The sequence below is a fragment of the Lathyrus oleraceus genome, chromosome 4 (assembly GCF_024323335.1).
Source record: "Lathyrus oleraceus cultivar Zhongwan6 chromosome 4, CAAS_Psat_ZW6_1.0, whole genome shotgun sequence".
NCBI lineage: Eukaryota > Viridiplantae > Streptophyta > Magnoliopsida > Fabales > Fabaceae > Lathyrus > Lathyrus oleraceus.
This window is the reverse complement of record NC_066582.1, coordinates 21,545,613-21,550,916: the sequence shown is the minus strand read 5'-3', so window position 1 is coordinate 21,550,916 and position 5,304 is coordinate 21,545,613. Positions and strand designations below refer to the sequence as shown.

Genomic DNA, 5,304 nt, shown 5'->3' with positions numbered 1-5,304 from the left:
CTTGAGATTAATAATTTAGATAAAAACATGACTTTGATAAAATATTATAATGGAAGTTGATCCATATGGGATTCTACTTAGTGGAATAAGACTTTATGATTGCTGTTGTTATTCATCCATCCATCCATGAGGCTAACTACAAATAGGAAAAAGCGTGTGAGACAATATCCACTTTTTTTTTCTATTAGAGCTGATGTATAAATGGGAAAAAGCTCTTCACTGTAACTAACTGTTTTTTCTATCAGAGCTGATGTATAAATGGGAAAAAGCTCTTGATTGTAACTACTCTATCATAGCTGATGCATAAATTGGAAAAAGCTCTTGACTGTAACTGACTGTTTGATAATTGAATCATTTGAGAATTGAGAGCACAATGCTCTTTGTCAATTCCTTGCTTCCAATCTTGAATGATTCTCACTTTTTCTTCCATGATCGTGTAAGATCTAATAATTTATTTTTAAATTTTAATATTCCTAAAATACCCTTATCATATTAATGTAATATTTCTAACTTTTCATGTACTAGGGTGTAGTAGCATTAATAAAGGACATCTTTTAAAAATAAATAAAAAATGAATCTAATAAATTGCATAGAAGTTTATATTTAAGAACACAAATTTTTCTAGAGAGGATTTATAATTAGGGATGGAGGATATTTCATCCTATATAAACTCCTTTTACTAGAAATTTGATTCTGAATATGTTTGAGTGTGTATATTCCAAGTTGAATACTTAGCTCAACTAATGATTTTGCCATTATATATTTGGTCTGATAGAAAGTGAATTATCATTACCCTACTGATGTCAAATCAGAGAGCTATCCTGAGAAATGTGGGTCATCTTTCTTAAAAGAAAATGTTGATATCTAAAACATGTTATAGAAACATTTACAATCACTATGAAGTCATTTAAGAGACCTTAGTTACCAAAATTAACATTTGGAGCAACCAACAAAGAACTGTCACGAGATTCTGCCATTTTCTGCAGATCAGATTAAGCTATATATTATTCGAACATATACAACTACTGAAGCTTGAAGATCACGATCTACCTTGAAGTGAGCATTAAAAAACCTTTTCTCCTGAAGAAGGAATGTCAAATTAGAACAAATTACCGGTATTTATAGCAATGATTAACTCAGGACAGTCTTGTAAACCACCTCTCTATAATCAAATGAAATTAAGGAGCTTCTCAACTTTTGCTCTTCTGACTCAAATAAAACAATGTGGCTGGGAAAAGACGAATTATTTGCAAATTTTGACATGAAAGAAACAGGGTCCGTCATGAAACGGTCAGACTCATCTAGGACTCCTTTCTCTTCACTGCTGAAAATGATAAATTAACATCGATTATGAACTTTATTCAGTTTCGATTAACATTAGAGGACATTCCAAAATTATTAATTTCAAACCTTGGCGTGCAGTCAAGAAATTGCATTGGTAGGTTACGATGCAACATGGAATAGTATGGAGTAGCATGGCAAGGTGTTAGGAATAGGATACTTTTCACTTTCCCTTGAAAAGCTTCTTTAGCAAGATGGTTCATGACATCCTCTGGTCCTCTCTGTTGAGAAAATAAACAACATATAATAAACATTTCTGTCTAGATTTTTAAGGATATAAGAACAAAAAGTAACAAGAAAAATAAATATTCTCAATACTTGGTGAAGAGAGAATAAGATACCTGATGAACCAAACTCATATACAAAGCCATTGGTATATTGGTAGCAAGCAAAAACAATATAGCAGCTGTCATCTTGGGAGGATATTTGTTATGCTTTTTTGAAAACTCTTTTTCTTTATGCGGCGGGGAACTGACACTAGGATCTTCTATCATAGCCAAAGAATAACCAGAGAATATCAGAGCTATGGGAAGAACTGGCAAGACAAACCTGTATCTCAGTAATTATTATCATTAATCAAGTCAAAGCGATAAGCCAGGTGCATGTAAAAATGCATAAATGTAAATTTTTCGAATTGATATACCTGAATTCCTTGTGACCTAAGATACTGTAGAAACCTAACACCCAAGCAAGGAGGCCAGTAAACTTCCACTGTTTGGAATAAATGATACCAGCTATACAAAATGGTATATGAGAGAAGACCATGACTGTAAATCCCTGAGTGAAGTACCAGTGCCACTTGTGAGTTCCATAATAGTCTCCGCCCGAGGAAAGAAAATTGAATTTTAGAAAATTTAGTGGTACTAGAACCCATGTGCCATACATAAAACGATCTAATAAGCAGGTAAGGCCAAGTACCAAGGTCCTGATAGAATGAAACAGAAATATGAAAATTACCCAGTGATATAGAATTCTCTGAAATCACAAGTAATAATTTAAGATTTTTACATAATGATAATTCGTAAAATGGTTGAGTTTCCATCCAATGGAGTTATCTAAATTCATGCGGAAGAAAAGCCATACAGAATTGAAACAGTAAATTTTCTGGGCACTTAGAATGTAGAGCTTGTGATTCCCTTGCGATCTTGTCTTCCTACTATAGAGAGAGGGATCCAGTGCATGGATCAGGCTTTTGCAGAAATAGTCGAATGCTATGCCTAAAGTAAAGGAAAGGTAAGTCAATGTCCAGGCATTCTTTCGATGCAACGCCTTCTTCTTTACTGCTTGACTTTGCTTCGCTTGCCTACTCACTGTATACCCCCTGTGCCTCCAGTGCTATTGACTCAGCTATCGGAGATATCATAGGAAAGACTAAAGCCAAGAAGAATGCTTCCGAGTCGGACATCAACAGAGTTCATTTTTCCATAGAAATACATTTTTTATGTTTTTCGTATGTAATTAGATGCAGCAGTTATGAGAATTTACAAAGATATTCAAATTGAATAAAATTTAAATTCACCCTTATTTTTTAGTTACTAGTACTATTTTCTGACACGAAATATCAGCTAACTTTTCAATAGAAATATCAAAGGCTAACTGTCAAACCGATGAAATTTTAGTAAGTGCAATAAAATAAATTCCCAGGCATATTTATTAGCTAAATGGAACTCTTCAATTCAATGGCTATTATTTGGAGACAAAAAGAGAATAACACAAAATTCAGCCATCTTTAGATCCTTCCCCAAATGTTATGAAGCTCTCTGAGTACATAAGTGAAAAACTTCAGAAGTCAAAATCGAATTAGAGTGTGTAATAATTAGTATTATCAATCATAGATCGCAAAAAATAGCGGTTTGTTCAAACTCTGCTATACTACAGTAAAATATAGCCGTTATTTGACAACACTTAGTTTGTGTATCGCAATATATTAACGGTTTACCAAATTTCACTAAAGTATAACAGCTATTTGCACACATTGGTAATAAATGGTTTGAAAACATACCCAATAGGAGCCACCTCCAAAAAAACAAACTTCAATTTATCACGTGCGTTAAAAAAGCTCAATGACACCAACATACATCCATGTGACTGCACTTGTTGGGCGGATAGCACAAGCTAATGCTGCCAGAACTAAACCCCACTTCCTAGAAACACAGGAACTTTTGCCCGAAGAAGTTCTCATACAAGGCCAAAAGTATAAAGACACCAGCGTAAGAACGGTCTCCAAGCTATTAGATAATGTACGAGAAAAGCAATAAAACATAAACCAATTCGACAACTGGGAAAAAAGCTGAGATATAGTTAAAGTAACAGTAAAATGTTTCTCTCTATATACAATAATGCAACAAACAAGAACTTCAAACATGAAAAAAACAAAGGATACTGCCCATTTTGCAACGGAATCTCCAAAGAGAACTGCAGATAGTTTGTACAAGTACAAATCACCAACTGCAGAGAACACTGATTGTAATAACCTTGGAGCTCTCATCTAAGAAAAACAATACACTGAATTAAAATAAGTTCATATAGCAATAAAAGACTACCTATTATATTTTCATAATAAGTTTATAGCTTATTTTAATATCTTATAATTTATTTTCCATACCCTATTTTAAATACCGTTTTAGACTTATACTTTACTCCCTCCGTTTCAAAATGACTGTCTTTCTACCAAATAAAATTTGTTTCAAAATGACTGAGATTCTCTATTTTCAATGCAAAAACTAAAAATTATTGTTATTTTTCCAATTATGTCATTTAATTATTACTCTTTATACTACTTCCAACACATCAATATGACAGTAATTTTTTTAATTGTATGACAATATCATAACATTTTTTAATCTCTGTACAAAAATCTTAAATACCAGTCATTTTGAGATGGAGAGAGTATAATTTTTTCTTCTACTTTTTTACCCTTAATATTTTAACTAAAATCCAATTTTATCCTTTATAATTTATTTTAATTTAAAATAAAATACAAAGAATACCAAATAATTATGTAATCTTATATAATTGAACAGCTGATTTACCAAACACTTCAATTAGTTTGTCATTTATCAATAATCTACTTTAAATTATAAGTCATAAATCATAAGCTGTCATAAATCATAAGCTACCAACTACCTTATAAGGGAACAAGTATTTTCTATCAAACAGAGTCTAAGTAAAAAAAATAAAACCCTAATTAACAATAAATAGATAATTAGTTACCATGAACCAAGGGGTATCAAGATGCAATAATGCTAGAATTTTGTAAAGAGGAAGAAAGATCAATGGATGGAAGTAGCTTCGGATACCCTGTTTCCATTCCCATGTTAGGTGACCGTACCTGCGAAATTAGCGTGGAATTTGATGGTGAAAGAAAAGAAGGCGAAAAAGAAGAATGGATCGAAGTGTTGTTACCCGAATGCGATGCGATGTGCAACTTCGGGACCTTGCCAGTGTTCATCGGGATTGAAGTAACTCTGCACTAAAAGTGAATTCAGCATTCGGAATGCTAAGCAGAAAGCGAAGATTTGTTTATCTGAAACTGATTTGGGGAAATTTGGAGTTTCGAGTGTTTGTTTGGTGTATTCATCTTTGTAACTTTGGCGTCTTTGTCTCATTGTTACAGATGTTGAAGTTACAGTCATTTGGTTGCTAAGAAGAGCTGGAGGAAGAAGACGAAGTTACAGAATTCATTGATCAAAGAAAGAAGAAAAGTTTGGCAATGAATCGGGTGCATATGACCCGATTCAAAAACGGGTTTAGATATATTATTCAATGGGCCGTCGACACAAGGCCCGTTCTAAATTCAACAAACAACATCTTATAAAAAAAATAATCAACAAAAACAATTATAAATTAAAATTATCACTTAAAAGCAAATAAGATTACGGAAAAGACAAAATCGTTTCTTCGTCGGGTTGAAACATGTAAGTTGCGATTTTTAAAGTTGCATGTCGATGACTCGAATATGTC

The 5,304-nt window shown here is 32.8% G+C and overlaps 1 pseudogene; it reads right to left on the bottom strand.

Annotated features, from left to right (window-relative positions):
* Window positions 1–817: 817 nt before the first annotated feature.
* LOC127138502 (mannosyltransferase APTG1-like) lies at window positions 818–5,055 on the bottom strand (annotated as a pseudogene).
* Between the last annotated feature and the right edge of the window lie 249 nt (window positions 5,056–5,304).